The following is a 12,256-nucleotide window of genomic DNA, read 5'->3' on the forward strand; positions in this document are numbered from 1 at the left end:
CGTTTCCAGCTTCAGAAAAGTGCAAAAAAAAAAAATGTGACCCCAGAACACAGGTGGGGCAACATCCAGAAGCACTGAGTTTTGTCTCCACTGGGTCATTCAACAAGTGACCCTGTGACAACCGTTACATAAACACACATGGGAATGAACGCCGGAACGAGGCCAGTGGGAACACCAGCACGGAGGGTACCTGGGAGAAAGTCAGACCTTTGTCCCCGAGACGTGGGTGGCTCACCGCCCTGTAAAAGCGCCACGTGAGCGCGGCCACAGTCTGAGCAGCTGGTCGGCAGCGTGCCCTGGACAGGTCTGCTGTTTTCCCACACCCGAGCCGACTTCACGGACCTCCCGACAGCTCCGCACGAACCCGCAAGGGTCTCTCAGCGGTCACTTCCTCCACTGTTTTGAAATTTGATTTGGGGAATACATAACAGATACCTTTTATTGAACCCCTTCCTTTGTATCTACAATTACACTGGATAAACTTCAAAACCAAGCAAATCACCAGCGCCTGGGAGGGGGCCAGGGGGCTGACAAGAGCCCCCCTGACCTGGGTGATGAGGTTGAGGCCATTTTAAAAGCCAAACCCTTGGCCCTGGCTGGGTAGCCCGGCGGATAAGTGTCCCCCCAGTGCACCAGAGGTTGTGGGTTCGACCCCCAGGCAGGGCGTGTGTAAGCAACAATCACTGAGTGCACAACTGGAGGGAACTAAGTGACATGATGAGTCGATGTTTCTCTCTCTCTCTCTCTTCCTCAAATCAATGAAAACAAACGAAACAACCCTAAACTCGAACCCTAAAGTATACTTTCATATACGTATTTCCATTCTTCAATTTAAACGTTTAAGAACGGAAGCAACAAGAAAATTCAGTTACTTTCTCTACCAATTTTAAACCTATCAGTTGGTGATTAACGGTGCCCTTTGACTAGTGGTGGAGTCTCAGCTCCCAGGTTGAGCCTCATCACACCCTGGCATAGAGCCCGGCTGCTGCGTCCACTCTGCTTTTCCGCTCATTCCCACGGAGAGGAGGAGGCGGCGGCAGGGAGTGGCCGCCCCGCACTGCGCACCGAGCACCCTGCCGACCCCTCCTGTGTCCACATCGGACGATGGCATCGCGCAGGTGAGGAGACCGTGGGGGGGCCGTCTGACTCGGCCGCCGCTGCCGCTCAAAACCCTGCGGCGACGCCAGGAGACACCCCTCCCTGCTGGCGTCCCCACGACCCTCGCCACGTCCAGGACGGGACGGGCGTCCCTCAGCTGTCCTCTCACTCCATCCTCAAGCCGTCCCCTGCATTTGGCTGGCACCCAGGGGAGACTCGGCCAATGCCAGTTCAGACCCCATTTCCACAACCAGCCTTCTCGGAAGCAGCCGGACTGTCCCTGACGCCCCGCCCCCTGCTCTGACCACCGCAGCCTGGCTTCCGCCTCGGCCCCTGGGGCAGAGCCTGCCCCGGCCAAGGTCACTGCGGACGGTCTGGGGGCCGGCAGCATCTTACCGGACCTCCGGGCAGCACCGGTCGTCGCGGTTGGTTCCCTACCGGGCTGCATCCCTCTGTCTGTCCACGACTCCCGTGGCGTCCCTGTCCCCTCCCCCGCCTGGGGCGAGTCTTCCGTCTCCCCCTTCCCGGGCGTATGCTCTGGGGGCTCGCAGGCTTCCCGCTCCAACCCCCCTCGGTCCCCACGCACCACCGGCAACTGCACCACCCCGACGCCAAGGGTTCCACACCCACATACACGGCCTGGACCTTCCCGCATTCTAGAACTGTCTCCGAGCGACCCACTCAGCCCCTCCCCACCGCCAGGGGCTGGGGGTGCCTCCACGTCCACGCGCCCTACTGAGCCTCACCCTCCGCCACCAAACCCGCGTCTCGGGTCTTCTGACTCCGCTGACCGTTCCCGCCGCTCCCCACCCCCACCCCTGGAGAGAGGGACGCAGGGGACTATGGAGTCCAGCACCAGCCCTTCCCTCCAACCTATCCTCACTGCCCCTGCCCTGATCCAAGACCCCACCTGCCGTGGGTGGTTTCCGAGAGGACACCCAACAGTCCCCTTCGCTGCTGCCCAAAGGGACACCCCGCAGGGGGACCTTCTCAAGGCCAACTGCCTCACAGCCTCGCACTGTGTGGTCCTTCAGCACCCCTGACCCACCCCCAGCCCCCCGTTGTCCGGCAGACACCCGACTGGGCTCCCTCAGCACACGGCTGTGCGGGATGGGGGGTTCCCCACTGCTGTTCCTCCCTCCCACGCGACAGACGCCCACGACCCCGACACCCCCCCCCACAGCCCCCCTGTAAACGGGAGAGGCGGTGCTCGCAGACGAGCTGGGGGGGAGCGGTCCGTCCCTTCTCAGTCCCGTCCCTCTCAGGGCCAGTGCGCCAGGAGCTCGGGGGACGGGGACGGCGTGGACTCCGCGTGGCCTGGACCCAGGTGGGCAGGTCTGTCCGCCTCCGGTTTCCGCTGAAGGAAGCCCAGGCGCTGCACCTCACCTTCCGGTCCAGTCTCACCCGTCAGCAGGTGACAATGTGATCTTCCCGGGCTGGCTTCACAACTGGTTCCGGACCCCAGGGAGGACTAGGACGCCCTCAATACCCAGACCCTGGCCCCGGCTGGGTAGTCACGTGGTTAGAGCGTCGTCCTGCTAGGCCAAGCTCGCCAGTTTGATCCCGAGTCAGGGCCCATGCGGGAAGCAGCCGAGGAATGCATGGATAAGTGGAACAACAGGTCCGTGGCTCTCTCTCTTGCTCCCTTCCCCTCTCTCTCTCTCAGCTCAGTAAGTAAAAATGAAAACAAAGACTGCCCCCTCCGCAGCCTCACTGCCCACGTCCAGACAGAAGTCAGCACAGTGGCCACAGTGCCCTGTGCCCTCTGAACCCGCTCTACAAGCTGCTCCGACCGCCCAGCACTCCTCCCCGTCTCCCCCCCCTCCCCGTCAAATCCTTCTTGGAGTCCCCAGCTCGGGCTGCCTCCCCGGGACCTTCTTCTAACCATCCGGACTGCACAGTGGACACCCCACCCCCCAGACACCCGCAGGTGCCAACGTGGCCGGCTCTGTGTTCCACCCACACCGTAAGTATGGCTGCGTGTGCGTGGAGAGGCATTCACACACACACGTGCACACACACATGTGCGCACACACACATGTGCACACGCGCGCACACACACACACAGGCACAGAGAGTCAGAGCCCTCCTCATTGAAGGGGTGCGACCCCAGCCTTCTCCCCGGAACCTGGTGTGTAGGAATAGCCCAGGAAAACAGCCCTGTGACAAAGGTCCCCGGCCAGACCCGCGCTCACTCACACCAGGTTCTGGCCTCCCGCTCCCGACTGGGGCCTGGGGCAGGGGCCGTCTCCGAGGTCCCTTTTTGCCTGGCACCAGCTGGCACCCACAACACCCAAAATTAAGCACAAATCAAGCTTTTTAATTTCATTAATGGTTATGACATTTTTCGGCAGAGTCCAATAACTGTTGGTGAATTTAATCAGCAAAACATCCTCTGTGGATCAAATGACTGACTCAGACGAATCAATTAAGAGGAGCTTGCGTGGTGCCACCTGTGAGCCTGGCAAAGGCAGGGAGGGAGGCAGGGACGAGGCCCACGACCTGGTCTCCACCCCCCACGGGCTTCCAGCCCAGGGCCAGTTCCTCACGTCCCACACCAGTGGCTCCACCTTCCTTGTCAGAGGCGGGGCCTCAGGGTGGTCCCCTGTCCCCCACCCTCACTCACCGCTCACTCAGGTCCTGTACCCCAGCCTTCCCGCCTGGGCAGGCCCCCGGGGACCACAGGCTTCCAGACAGGGCCCCAGACTGGCCAGCCCTTTCCTGTGCCTCCTCCCAGGTCCCCTGGAGCCCGCAGGAGACTTAAGTCATCAAGAAGCTTTGTAACGGTCTACGTGTTAACACTCGGCCTCATTCCGACCTTCACAACATCGGCCTCGGCCGCGTGAGCACCACAGTGTCCACTGGGGTCATCGGGGTTCTCAGGCGAGGTCCGCGGACTCCTCCGGCTGGGCTGCGTGGGGGCTGATGTCTCGTGGGGGGGGGGAGGAGCGGAGGTGCAGCTAAGGGTGACCCTGTGAAAGCCTACAGATTGGAGTGACCCTGAGGGGTCACAACTAGACGCCAAATGGACACTGGGTGTAAATCAAGCTAAATTTGAAGTCAGTGCGGGGTGGGGGTGGAGGAAGTCCCCGAATTCTGAATAAGCGATGTTAGATAGAAAGTTACGTCTGAATGGTGAAGGTCATAAAGTATTTAAAATGTTTCTAATAGACACACTTGTAAAAATCAAGCCGCTGGAGACTCTAACTTTATTCCACACTAAGAGCCAGGCGAGGCCAGGAATCGTGTCACGTTCTGCCTCCGCCGGGTGCCAACCCCCCCAAAGGCGGCACTCGCTGCACCTGTTAGAACCAGGTGGGGGCAGGGGCCCGCCGGAGAACGCCGTAAATAACGTAAGGCGCCAGGGACTGTAAATCTTCCAGCAACAAATAATAGGTTCCCCCTCCCCCAACGTCTCAACTCGAATTTTAAATTACAGTCGCGCGATCATTAAACTCGCTTATTAATTAAGAAGAAATTAATTACCAAATTATCTATGTGGTTCTGAATTTTGTGTCTCAGGAACGAAGAGAAATCAGAGTGGAATATTCCTCTCGCCCACGGAAACCTCCAAGTTCATGACCGGTCAAGGGGGTGTCCTCTGCATCAGTGACGACCCTATGCCCACCACTCGGGTGTGGTTACCTCTGTTTGGAGTGTAGAGGACACTATGCCAAAAAAACCCCAAAACCCCGATAAAATGAACAGGGGAGGGGATACGTTCTTGAAGGTCTCCTGGGTCATTTGATGCTTAGTGACAAGGAGCAGACACAAGGACAGACACCCAGGGGCCCTGGCACCTGCGCACCTGGGTAGACAGATCCCGCCAAACTGCGCTGCCCATTGAGGAACACAGTCAGCTCAGTACCCAGACAATGGGCCCACCCGACGGCCCTCCTGGCTCTTCTGCAAATGCCAGGCACCGTGCTGCTGCCACCTCCCTGGGCCAACGTGGGCCTGACACCCGACAGGCACTGCCCACCTGGGTAAACGAATCAACACAGGGTCCACGGGGGCGGGGGGGGCTGGCAAGGACGTAGGAGAAGGGTTGGGGGGAGAAGGCACAGGATGGGGGAACCCCAGTTTAGGGATCTCCAGGCAAAGATGGGGATGGGGGACAAGGGTGGACATGCTCTTCAAGGCAATAGGAGGCCATCGACACTACTCCCAGCCAAGAGGCAGGATCCACCCATGCTCTGGAAGGACACCTCATGCGGTCTGGAAGCTGCAGGCCATCTCGACCCAGACGCGGGAGCAAGCAGTGTGGGGGCAGGCCCCCCAGGGCCGGGTCTCAGGGACCCCCACTCCCACGGCTTAGAGAAGCACAACGCTATTTTGTTTTGAGAACGCTACTATCTGAAACTGCAGTGACTCCCCTTATGCCCAATGAATTTTTCCATGTAGGATATTGAATTTTAGGCTGATCAGCGATGAGGCAAAGCTCCCCAAAGATGTTCTCCTTGAAGGGATAGAAGCTCAGCGATGTCGTTTTGCCTACATGCTCTCCTCACAGCTTAAAACCTTCCAAAGCGGTCCCTAAAACCCGAGGATGCTCACGGGTGGGTTTGTAGGAGGACAGCCCAGAACCCCGCTCTCTAACGCATGCCAGACCTCCACGTGGGCGCCGTGACCGCGGGGGAAACTCAGACCCTTGTTCTCGCGAGGTGTCCACCGTTTCTGCCACCCCCCTGGAAACCACCCAGCTGTGCTCCCGGGGGCGGACTCGGCCCGTCCCAGACCACCCTGCGCCTGGACACCACGTCCATCCTGAACACAGGCCAGACTCGGCCACATCCACGTTTCAACAAGACACACTGTAAGCCGTCAGGACAAGTTTGCGAATTACGCTGCTCACAGAAATCAGGGGACCGGGGGACGGGCGGACACTCCAGTATGTCCAGCCTTTTGTCGAGTGCATTTCCACCGAGGAAATAAAGGGTGGTTTTGCATCTCTTATGCATAATCAAACAACTTTCTCTGACTGGTCGTTTGCTTTTCTGATGTTCTTGTTTAATAAAAAAAAAAAAAAAAAAAAAAATCAAATGCTTCTTTTTTTTTTTATTGCTTCCTATTTATAGTATTTTAAAATACCCCTTAATTTTTGTGGGCAGTATTATCACAGTAAGAAAAAAAAAAGGTAGCTTATAACCAAACGGTTATAAAATTAATCTGGGGTGCTCGTCTGGGCAGTGGCTTTTTGGGTCCGTGTCAGGCTCTGGCCAAGGGCCTGCCATTGCCTGGCGGCTCCCACGCTCCCAGCAAGTCTTGAGGGGAAAGGGTTTGGGTGGGGAGCACTTTCGGCGTACCCCAGCCCGAGCTGTGACACGTGCCCATTACAGGACAGAGAGAACGACCTCTGATCCAAGACCGGCCACGGCGAGAACCCCAAACCCGTGCTCAACTCCCGGAGATAACATGCTCCAAGTTTTCCGCGAAGCGACGGAAACCTGAATTCTCCGTCTGAGACTCAGTCCTTGTCTGTATTCATTTTTTTTAATCTCATTGTATTAAAACAAATTTATCTTCATTTATGTCGCAATTACCTATTAGGGCCGTTAATTTGCTGGAAATGAAGCTATTGTTTAATTGCTCCTATTAATCGGGGTTTAAAATGCCGACTTGTAATAAACAGTTACCTTCAGGATGGAGCAAAGTCAAGACTGCCGACATTAATTTCAGGTTCTGAGAATGAGAGGGCATTGCTCCTGGCCCGGGGCCGCTGGGGTCCCCTCTTCCTTTCACAGAGAAGGGAAGGATAAGAGTTTGGTCTGTCGTGCTTGTTTTTATGTATCCTCGATTCGGATACAAAGTTGTTACTGTGGCGAGGGGAACATGAGACCAGTCTGCAGGAACCGCGATTCCTCCTTCCTGTGTCTCTTTGCAGCACCAACGTCCTCCTCTGCTTCCATCAGCGTATCTCCCCGGGGAGAAAAGGGAGCTGTCCCACACGGCACTGCCAGTGGACTGCCCCGCCCCAGGATGGCATCACAGGCTCCGGTCAGCCCTGGACACTCTGGGGGACCCTCCCACCCTGACCCTCTGCTCGCTCACACACGTGCCGTCTGTCTGTTCAGCATCGCCTGCCCCCAGCACCCTCGTCCACGCCCGTGCCACGTCGGCCCTCATGCCCTGGGTCCCCTGGCAGGGGCGGCTCCCTGTGTGCTGCCCCAATTTAAAGTCTCCGACTCCACCAGGCCTTCGCCACGCCCGGGGGAAGGGTGGCTTTGCCCTGGTCTAACTCCAGCCGGAAGGACTTCCACTCCACCAGGCCTTCACCACGCCCGGGGGAGGGTGGCTTTGCCCTGGTCTAACTCCAGCCGGAAGGACTTCCACTCCACCAGGCCTTCACCATGCCCGGGGGAGGGGTGGCTTTGCCCTGGTCTAACTCCAGCCGGAAGGACTTCCACTCCACCAGGCCTTCACCATGCCCGGGGGAGGGGTGGCTTTGCCCTGGTCTAACTCCAGCCAGAAGGACTTCCACTCCACCAGGCCTTCACCACGCCCGGGGGAGGGTGGCTTTGCCCTGGTCTAACTCCAGCCGGAAGGACTTCCACTGTGTCTCTGGCTGGCTGCCCAGGACCTCAGAACGGGAGGTCCAGAAAGGGGCACATCGTAGCTGGCGTTGGGCATAAAACCGGTGCTCGGTGGTGCCCAGAGGGGCAGGGCACCATGCTGGGATGGGCCAGCCCTCCTGACAGGCCCTGGCCCTGGGTCCTCCTCTGCCAGCTCGTGCTGCTCAGCTCCTGAGCAGGGACCACAGGAGGGACCAGAGGGGAGGAAGGAGGCCCCCAGCTCTGCCCCTGACCCCCCGACTTCCCCTCCGACCAGTCACTCACATGCAGGGCTGAGCCCCCCACCACGGGCACAGGCGAGGTCCGGAGGCACGCATGACCCAGAGGGCTCAGCATCGATGACAGTGACCAAGGGGGAGCCAGGACGCGCGTGGTCATGCCACACGTCTGCCGCCCTGTTTGCGGTGTGGGAGGGGCCGCAGGTCCCCGGTAGCTCAACTCGGAGTCTCCCGCAGGGAGATTCCAGGCGACAGGAGTGGGAAACTGACGGGCCTACACCGGGGCCAGAATGCCGGTCGGCCACCTGGACCCCACAGACAAAGGGCCTGTCCTTCAGGACCGCGGCAGCCCAGGGGTAAGCCAGCCTCTCTCTTCTCGTGCTGCAGGGAGAGGGCAGCCCGGGTCTCCCCCATGAGGCCCACCTCGCCTCCACTACAGTTCCTCCGCGTCGCCGAGCAAATCACCGTTAACGCAAGCCAGCAGAGTCAAGGCAGCGGTCACGCAGCTCGGCCTGACGGCACACATTCAAGACCTTTCAGAGAGCGAAGCGTCCGGGCCAGGGCTTGGAGGACACGACGACGCCCCCAACCAAGGTCCAGTTCAGCGTGGACTCGAACCCAGACTCCGATGAGAGAGCCTGCCGCAGGCTCCGGAGATCCCACCCGGCACGGATCTGCTCCAGGGGCCCTGGAGGTGATTAACTTTCTCTCTCGCCGATTCTCACGGAGGATGCAAATCAGCATCTCTGCAGACGAGGCCGGTGCGGCCCCCAATAAATTGGCAATACAATTTAGATGGCAGGCGCGGATCTGCAAGATGAATGGCCCACACAAAGAGGGGAGAAATGAATCTGTCACTTCACTCATCAGGCTGACTCGCCGAGCAGGCTGCCGACGCGACGCTGGAGCAGAAGGGTGGCTGCCACCCCCCTGCCGGGGAAGGCTCGCCTGCCCTGGGATCCCCGAGTCTGCATGGGGGGCCCATGGCTCGCCTGCCCTGGGATCCCCGAGTCTGCACGGGGTGGGGGGGGCCATCAGCCTCTGTGTGCCAGGGAGGCTCGGGGCTCCCCTTGCAGATCCACGCTTTTTAAAGAGGACCCGTGACAGGTCACGACACAGGCTGACACGGTTTACAGGCAGAGCGCAGGGGAGGGCCAGGGAGAAACGCCGGAACATTCCAACGATACCAGAGGAAGGCGATCGCCTATCAGGACGGACGAGACGGAGGGGAGGGGCTGTGGGGAGGACCGGAAAACGTGAGGAGAGGAGAGACGCCACGGGAAACTGAGACGTGACACCGGTCACGGGACACCATCCACCCAGTCAGTGAACCGCGCGAGAATCCAGAGAAGGGAGGAGACGGAGAAGGTCCAGAGAAGAGAATCTACCGCACAGAAGAGGCCGTCAGCAGGTTCTGACATCAGGAGCCTCCAGACAAGTGCGGTCAAGGGCAGTGACTGGTTTTCTTTTTTTAAAAGTTGGTATCGTTAGAGCCTGACCGGGCAGTGGCACAGAGGACAGAGCAGCAAGCTGGGACGCGGAGACCCCAGGTTTGAAACCCCGAGCTGGCCGTTTGAGCAGAGGGTCAATGGCTTGAGCGCAGGGTCATCGATATGATCCCATGGTTGCTGGCTTGAGCCCAAAGGTCGCTGGCTTGAGCAAGGGGTCACGGGCTCAGCTGACGCCGTCCCGGTCAAGGCAAGTATGAGAAAGCAATCAATGAACAAGTTGATGCTTCTCATCTCTCTCCCTTCCTATCTGTCTCTCAAGGACGGACGGAAGGAAGGAAGGAAGGAAGGAAGGAAGGAAGGAAGGAAGGAAGGAAAAAGAAAATTTAAAAATAAAAATTGATTGTTTAATACTGGCTTAACCAAATGTATCAGGCCTAATTTGCTTCCTGTTTTAAGACATACGTGCTTCACAGAGAAAAGCGGAGTTCAGAACGTCTCTACCCCCGCCCCCACCCCCTCGGCCACACGCACGATCTCCTTCCGCGATCCCTTTCCTCTCAAGAAGAGCAGGCCTGTCTATCCCAACGGAAGCTGCTTCCCTCTCTCCAGAAATAATTATCCTTACCACAGTCTCCATTAAAAAAAAAAGACATTTTCTTCTTCAAATGGGGGAGGGTGACGTCTGGGCTGGAACCTGGGACGATGATCCCCCTCCTCCCCGGCTGTGTTAATGAGCCAGTGGCGGCAGTGGTCCCTTGCACGAGAGAGGCCTTCGGAGGAGTGACAGTGACACACAGGTTGGGTTGCACATTGCATTGTGATGCAATTAGGAAGAAGGATGAGGTGACAAAACACATTTCCACTTGGTCTTCGACAGGCTCTGTGCGTCAAGTCAGCGGCCCGTCTCCCCTCTCCCATCAATCACCGTTACCTAACGCCCCCACCCCCACCCCCACCCAGACACCGACCCTTCCAGACAGACTAGATTCCCCCGGGTCAGCTCTGCCCTTGGTGACATCACGCATGTAAGTTCCATGAACTTAGGGAAATGACACCTCGTTCTGCGGAGTTAATACAGAATGGGAGACCACTCTCTCCACGGACCGTGGTTACCAAAGAGCTAAGTAGATAGCACAGAGAAGCTTTTTTGTTAATCTTTCTTTTTCTTTTCCCCTCCCTTTAACAAGACATTAAGTTTATCAATCGCCACTGTAATTACTCACAGCTCCTCGGGTAATTAAAAGGGCTCTAAATCTAATTTTATTTACATTTAGAATACCTGAGGTCACTGCCGATCAAGATTTCACGTTTGTGACTAATAATGTTTAAGTGTTAATTAGACTTCGGCAGAGAATACGGATTGATTTTTTTGAGTGTGTGACCGCTGTGATTTAGTAGTAACAGTGACAAAGTCCAACTATCCCCCCCCATGCTGTTGCTTCCTGTTTCTACAAATTATTGAAATTCTTAAAGGGACTACGCACCCATTTTCATTCTGGAAAGCCTCGTTAAAATAAAAAAAAAATTAGGGCTTATAATAATACTGCACATCTCCACTGAGGAGCGAGAAGAGTTCTTCCCACTAGAATCAGTTTACATGGGCCCATCGTAACGTCAAACACCAACAGTAACATTTTGAATGGATTAACCACTGGTTTGACCTCCCAGCTGTTGGGGTGCAATGGGAAGCACGCGTCAAGGTTGAGAGTCTGAGGGAAGGCCCGTTTCCACACCGCCCGGATTCTATCGTTGAGACATGTCGCTACCCACGCTTTACTCAGTCCCCCTCCATCTGCCCGTTGTCGTACTTTTGTTGCATTTTAAATAGCATGCTGCAGACATCAGTTCCCTTTCCCCCTCCCCAGCTCAGGAGGGGCGTAATTAAACTCGTTTGTTAGCTGTTTAAGGTCCCTTTCTTTTTTTTTGTATTTTTCTGAAGTTGGAAATGGGGAGGCAGTCAGACAGACTCCCGCACACGCCCAACCGGGATCCACCCAGCACGCCCACCAGGGGGCGATGCTCTGCCCATCTGGGGCGTCGCTCTGCTGCAACCAGAGCTACTCTAGCACCTGAGGCAGAGGCCAAGGAGCCATCCTCATTGCCTGGGACAACTTTGCTCCAATGGAGCCCTGGCTGTGGGAGGGGAAGAGAGAGACAGAGAGGAAGGAGAGGGGGAGGGGTGGAGAAGCAGATGGGCGCCTCTCCTGTGTGCCCTGGCCAGGAATCGAACCTGGGACTCCTGCACAGCAGGCCAATGCTCTACCACTGAGCCAACCGGCCAGGGCCTAAGGTCCCTTTCTTGAGAGTCAATGTCTATATCAGGAAATGCAAGTCTTAAGTTGTACCCTTCCATGACTTTTGACAAACACCCCGTAACTCAGGTCACAATGAAGATTCGGAGTATGCTCCCCGATAGAAAGTCCTTAGTGCCCCCCCGCCACCCCCTCCCACTTCCTCATAGCCACGGGTGTTTCTTTTTCTTTTTTTGTGAGAGGAGGAAACATAGAGAGACACACTCCTGCGTGCTCCTTGACCTGAATCCACCCTGCAAGCCCCCTACTGGGTGATGCTCTGCCCATCTGGGGTGGCTCCTCCGTTAACTCAGCAACTGAGCTATTTCAGCACCTTAGGTGAGGCCATGGAGCCATCCTCATTGACCCGGGGCCAACTTACTAGAAACATCTGAGCCATGGCTGTGGGAGAGGAGGCGAGAGAGAAGGGGGACGGGGAGGATTGGAGAAGCAGATGGGTGCTTCTCCTGTGTGCCCTGACTGGGGATTGAACCCGGGACACCCACAAGCTGAGCCGACTCTCTACCACTGAGCCAGCCGGCCAGGGCACAACAGCCCTTCACTGCCTCTCTTAGAAGGTCCCTGGGAGAAGGGGGTGCACCCACACCCAATCGTTACTCATTCCT

At 57.3% G+C, this 12,256-nt stretch overlaps 1 protein-coding gene and 1 non-coding gene across 9 annotated transcripts in view; both read right to left on the minus strand.

The window, feature by feature from the left end:
- The window catches only part of AGAP1 (ArfGAP with GTPase domain, ankyrin repeat and PH domain 1), a 520,801-nt gene that overhangs the window by 274,343 nt on the left and 234,202 nt on the right, over positions 1 to 12,256 (minus strand). The gene's annotated exons all lie outside the window — the stretch shown is intronic.
- TRNAS-GCU (transfer RNA serine (anticodon GCU)) lies at positions 11,549 to 11,624 on the minus strand. The gene has a single exon. It is a non-coding gene; the product is annotated as a tRNA-Ser (tRNA).

Source organism: Saccopteryx bilineata, chromosome 5, assembly GCF_036850765.1.
Source record: "Saccopteryx bilineata isolate mSacBil1 chromosome 5, mSacBil1_pri_phased_curated, whole genome shotgun sequence".
NCBI classification, from domain to species: domain Eukaryota; kingdom Metazoa; phylum Chordata; class Mammalia; order Chiroptera; family Emballonuridae; genus Saccopteryx; species Saccopteryx bilineata.